A 6,189-nucleotide genomic window follows, 5' to 3' on the forward strand; every position below is an offset into this window, starting at 1 on the left:
CAAGAATCGTATCCTCGCCCAGAGTATGTAGATCTTCGAGCACAATCGCGCGTGGGCGAACAGCGGAGTTTCGCCAAGAGATCGACCAGATCCAGATGGAAACTCGAGAACCGCGAAAATGCTGGATCAGCCACCGAAACGGCTTCCGTGATAATCGTCGACCCCTTTTCGCAAGTATCATTGTCGTTGGACGCCGGTTTCGTGGTTCGAGTTTCAAGTCGAACGAGATTCGTGCGTTGGGAGTGGTCCCCGCGAAAACTGGGTGGAGATTAGAAGCGTATTTCAACGGTATGCCAGCTTACGCTCGTGTCCTGTTGCGATGGAATTTTCCATTTTTTTTACGTTTAATTGAGGCACGCAGATTTTAATGACCGCGGACTAGTTGTTGATGGATTTAAGGTATCCAAGTGGTCAGATATCTAACTCAGTCATCTGACGCAGAATTCGAACGACTTGAATTTCATCGTGGAAAAATGCTCCAAGTATTTAGATGTTTGTTCTGATGAGATCGAAGTTTCGAGAATGTGTTCACTTCGCTATGCTGAAAGTCAGGTGATCAATTATCTTTTTCTGGTTTTTTTTAATGTTGCTGTAAATACAACGAAATGTGAGAAGTGCACTGGTCGTTAATATGTTTATCAGAGTTCGTTGCGATTCCTTAGATTCTTTTGTAAGAGCGTTTGCTGGAATGGTAAGTATTCGAAGCATGGTTGGTACCTGATGTAAATTCCAAACATGGTGCATGTAAATTTGAAACCTTGCAAACCGATATTTTTATGAGAAATAAGTACGAGCTAACGATAGAGATTCTTCAGACAATAGTTGAAAAGGTAGGTGAAAACAGGTAAAATCGTGAATTTTCCTGTTAATAAAGAGAAACAAATTTCGTCCATCACACTTGTAAACTACCGATTACTTTGTTACATAAAAATTATCCAACTACATAGTCATTTAAATGTAACAACTATGGTCTACCAAAAATTTGATAATACTTCTAACCAGCATACATTAAATTTTTGAAAAAATCTTATAAAATCAGAACAGAAGATTCCTTTTCAAAAAATGATTCACTTTCCTCCTAAAAAGTATTTACCTATTCACTACGTCCAGCGAATAAATAAAAACAACAAATTTCTAAGCAGAAGTGTCTCTTCAATTTTCTCAAATAGTTAAAATCCCTCTAAAACAGAAACTTCGGATAAAAATATAAAAAAAATCCACGCTAATCTAAAAAGTACTCAAAACTATCATTCGCAACAGGTCAGCCGATCCCCGAAAAATTCTGTCAAACGTGCATTCCGTTTCCAGCTGAAACGCCAATGGCGAACAATCATCGGAACGACTCGAATCTCGACTTCTTCCACGCTCCTTATCCCACAGTACACGACGTGAAATGCGAACTCGCGTCCACTAGTAAAGTTCAACCGAGTCTCTGGATCATAGTCGAGACTTCGAGCAAGCCCTAGGCCGTAATGCTTTGTGGAAATGATCCTCTGTTATCTTGGCTGACCAGCTCTCGCATGCACGAAACATTACAGTGAGCACGATCGAATCTACGCTTCGGGCGGCGTATAAACTCCTGCACCGGAGAACACAATGCGGCCAGAAATTTTCATCATTTCCGCGAACGCGAAACGGGGATCCAGAAACGTTTCTTAACCTTATTACCGCTCCTGCTCTATGCTGGCTTGCTTCTTCTTGTCCTGCGCTATTTTAAACATTCGACCGTTTTTTTTTTTTCCGGGTAGATTGGAACAGGAGAAACGTGTCCTTAAAACATGTTGTACCTAGTGTGCAATAGATTCGGTGGTAAACTAATTATCGGGTCTACGATTTAAAAAAATTCTTATTACTATAGAAATGGTGGAAGTTCGAAGGGGAAAAATCACTTTTTGCCAAAAGAAACGAACTTTAGACGTTTCTAAGAAATGAAATAATTGAGATATCGAGAAAATCGCAAGCCACGCTATATCAGACGTTTCAAGGATTTTTGAAGAAAAATCGATGGGAGTAAAATTGAAAAGAAGAGTCAAAAGTCAAAATTCGCACCATTTTCCCATATCTTGTTTTCTAAATATTCGTGCAAGTTCCTAATTTCTTCAAATTTTCGCACCGCCAAACGCAAATTTACAAGCAAAATACACGTCCGAAGGAATAGTTTCATTTCTAAAAAGTACCTAAAACTCGAGATACAAAACACACGGCGAAGAGTATACTCGCTCCTGAATGAAAGGTTATTAATTGAATTTACTCTCTCGCCTCGACTTCGCTCATTTCAGACGCCGTTCCGGATTAAGACGGCGTCGCGCTAATTGCATCGCGGTTGCACCGCGGATTTCCACGCACACGTGTGTTTTCAGACGGGTCTTGTCTCTCTCGGAAGCAAGGTGAACGTCGATGGAAACGTGTGGCTGATGCTCGATTTGCATACGAGACGACGTATGGGGCTTATTAAGCGGCTCTCTCGATTATCACATCGCGACCTAACCACCTCTGCCCACGTTAATTACCCTCGCAAGGCCTCGCTAAAGACGTCCTAAAGAAAGGCCTACGTCTTGAATATATATATATACCGACTGATTTACGCCGGTGACCGATCTTTGGCTCCGCTTCCGTTCGCGTTTAATCTCTTTGGTGGCGAACGGCGATTAACCTTAGAGCAGCCTCGACAGATTAGCGGAGCAACAGTCTACCCCGCCTTTTAACGAGTTCCGGATGGATTTATGGATGTCGATAAGCTTGAAGAATATTCGCGTTTCGCGGGTAAATGGTCGGGGATCTTTTTTGGAAATGTTATTCATGACTATTGGATGGGAATAAACGAGGTATAAGGGAGTAAAATGTAACAGCTGAAACGTTTATCTGTTGCTGTCATTTTTATAATTGTTTAAGTGGTTTATATTTATTACGAGAATCTGAGCGGAGTGTATTTCGTTGATTTATCGGTAAAGTACGGTAACAAGGGTACTTAGGTACTTTGATCATTTTTTCGAAACTTTGCAGGTTTTTATGAGACCTTGATAGAAATTTAGGGTACTTCTTGGTTCTTCTCTGATGTGCTTTCTTATTCTCCTGTATATCTCTGAAATTGTAGTAGATATAAAGAAATTGTTAGAATACAAATTCAACGCATATTTTTGGACCTGACAAGGAGACAAAAATTTTTAGAAATCTCATTACACAGTTTTATAAATTTCCTATCTTCGTGAATTTTTATTAAGCTTCTCTCACGTCTATTTCTACTGTACAATTTGAATACGTTATCATCTTACGTCAACGATACTCTCATCCTGCACTTTTCATAAAAGCTATAGAATTAACGTTTAAGTTTATTTATTTTGAGTGACAAATCGTCTAAAAATTAAAACTGACTAACGTTGTATTAAAAATAGAAAATCATCCACTCGTTACGCTTCTCCATTAAATAACAAGAATTAATCTAAGAAGACTGAAATAGTATGAAACCTGTTACAAAATTTCGAAAAAAACAATACAATGGAAATATTTCATATTCATTTATGAAGAAGCATTTAAACTTTCAAATCATTCATATCTCCGTCGCGTTTCAGGGCTACCAAAGCGATCCTCGCGTCGAACATTGGTGAATCGCGGCGGAATTGACGCACGGGCGGCCCTAATTCATTCTGAACGTTCTGCTGTCGATCAGCACAATGCCACGTTTGTCCGTAGGAAACGAGTCGCGATGATTCTGCGCTAAGGTAGAATCGTTCCGCGTGACTGATGCCTCTCGAGATCCCCGTCAAAAGGTTGTTTCGTATCAAAAGGCTAACTCGATTGTCCACCTACACTACCACCGCGGCTCAAAAGAGCGAGCTTAATGCGCGACAATGTGCGCACAGGTTGCCATTAGTGTTAGTGAAACATGATAAATCGACGATCGTCGATCGTTTTCTGCGATCCAGGCGTTGAGGTGAAAGGATAGGAACGACGTTACATCCTCTAATTATGCGCATAAATTAATATATTATGTGTTTTTACAGATCGCTAGTTTAATTATTTAAAAGGCTGGAAATAAGAGGGTTCGCCGTTATTAATCAAGTCTAAGCTTTTCACGCTGGATTACGTACTATCATTATGCAGATATGCAAAGAATTTTGAGAAATATGCGAACTTCTTCTTTTATTAAAATTGATCTCCACTTGGAAGATTAATCCAGCTAAAATCGTATTTATAATATCGTTAATGGTTTCAAGATATAATTACTATTCGCAGAAAATTCAATTTTCATTAACAAAATTAACAAAGTAGTACAGAATTAAACGAGCGACAAATACGACAAAAATAAAAGAAATGATAAAGCAAAGGGTTAACTTCAAACCATGCGACACTTAATTGCATTAATCCCATTTACTCAAAACTCTAATTTTCACCAACGCACACATCTTTCGTTACAAATCAAATTTGGCCATCGACGTAGAGGAAAAATATAAAAATAACTTCACCAACGTTTCGCGAAGAAACGCGGAAGGATTGGCGCGAAATTCAAATCGGCCGATCGGTCGAGACTCGACGAAAATGCAAATTCAGCTTTTCCGCGTTGAACAACGCCGGGAGAAGCATCGAATGGGTAAACTGAGGGACATTTATAAGTGAAATCGAGCGTATCGGTTGGAAAGAAAGAAGCTGCGTATCGACGTGGTCGCAGGAAGTTAATTAACATCTCAGACAAGCCGTGGCTCGGCTAGAATGAGCTAAAGCGAGCTTGCGGCTCGTGTACGGTGCGCCGTATCTTACGATATCTGTCCCCGTATCTCGAAGCGGTTGTGAGATACGGTCCCTCGATCGCTGTTTCGACTAATCGTAAATAAGGATTCGATTTCGCACTTTCTTACCGAGGATAAGTTGCGAGCCCGCGAAACAATAAATTCCCTTTTCTTTCGCGTGGGTTCCAGTCCTGTGGAGGAAAACTGGCGAACAGAATGTGTCGCGGAACGGTGACAATTTTTCTTTCTTCTTTTAACAGGACGATTTGAGAGATTATTTGCGATACGATCGGTGAGTTCGAATTTATTTGAACAAAATAACTTCGATATCGTTAATTTTGTTTTGTAACGTGTTTCTTGAAGTTTTTATTGGTAGGTGTAGTTGCTACTTGTCATTAGAAAGGTAATTTCGATTTATTGTCGCTTTTATTTGAGAGCTTTGAGTTAATTTGATAAAATGAGTAGAAAAACTGAGTGAAATCAGACTAGTGTTTAACTACCGGAGAACAATAAGTAATTAGAAAATTACTTAGTTAAACGATACTATATTCTCCGTATTACCCGCGTAATAATTTCTTCACCCTCTCAAAAATGGCGCAGAAGTCTGACTTCTCAATTATCTCGAAAAAGGGTTTGAAATATTCTCAAAAATTCGAGAATTTCCATGATCTCAAAAAAGGGTTCGAAATAATTAATTTAAATTACTTTATTTACACACTGTTTTACATAAATTCCAACTATAATTCAATTTAATTTGAAAAGCTATTAGATACACTTTTTCCATTATTCTAAAAAATCACGAAACAAAAAAAGGAAAAACGAAGGTTAAAAAAGTAATTGTTTTCGAAGAGCAATTTACTCAAACGTTTCAGCAGCGACGACAAAAATGTAGGAGAGAAAAAGGGACGCGAAGGGCACAGTGACTACATTCATCTCGTGCTTACGATGGGTGGATCGATCGATCTTTCGAGTAACGGGACCGCTGGACGCGAGTGGCCATGGATTACGCAACTGCCATGGTTAGATCCACGGTTAGATCAGAGATGACGAGCAAAGAGGAGCTTTAAGCGCGTTTACGCGAGCATTCGACCTAGCGCTAAATGATTGCGATTTACGGGATTCTTGGCGCTGGCTGATCTTCAACGTCCTCGCGCAGCCTACCAGCTGCGGCGATCTAACCCTTCCGCGACGGCGGAACTAGGCATCGGTACGCCACTAACGGACGGGTCGTCGTACCATTAGTGCGCACCATGAGTGTTTCGTGTTTTTGAAGCTCCCAGTGTGTCCGTGTAAAATCTTAGAGGATTTCGTTGGAACAGCAAAGGAATTAAGGATGTATTGGATACAGGGAATGTTGTCGAGGCTTTGTTCTGTATTTCAAAATAAATCTTCACTTTGAGTTGTTGAGGCGCGAGCCAATGCGACGCGCTTAGTGGATGCCGGATATAACCGGCGCTAGCCAGTG

This window comes from Habropoda laboriosa, unplaced genomic scaffold, assembly GCF_001263275.1.
Source record: "Habropoda laboriosa isolate 0110345459 unplaced genomic scaffold, ASM126327v1 scaffold78, whole genome shotgun sequence".
NCBI lineage: Eukaryota > Metazoa > Arthropoda > Insecta > Hymenoptera > Apidae > Habropoda > Habropoda laboriosa.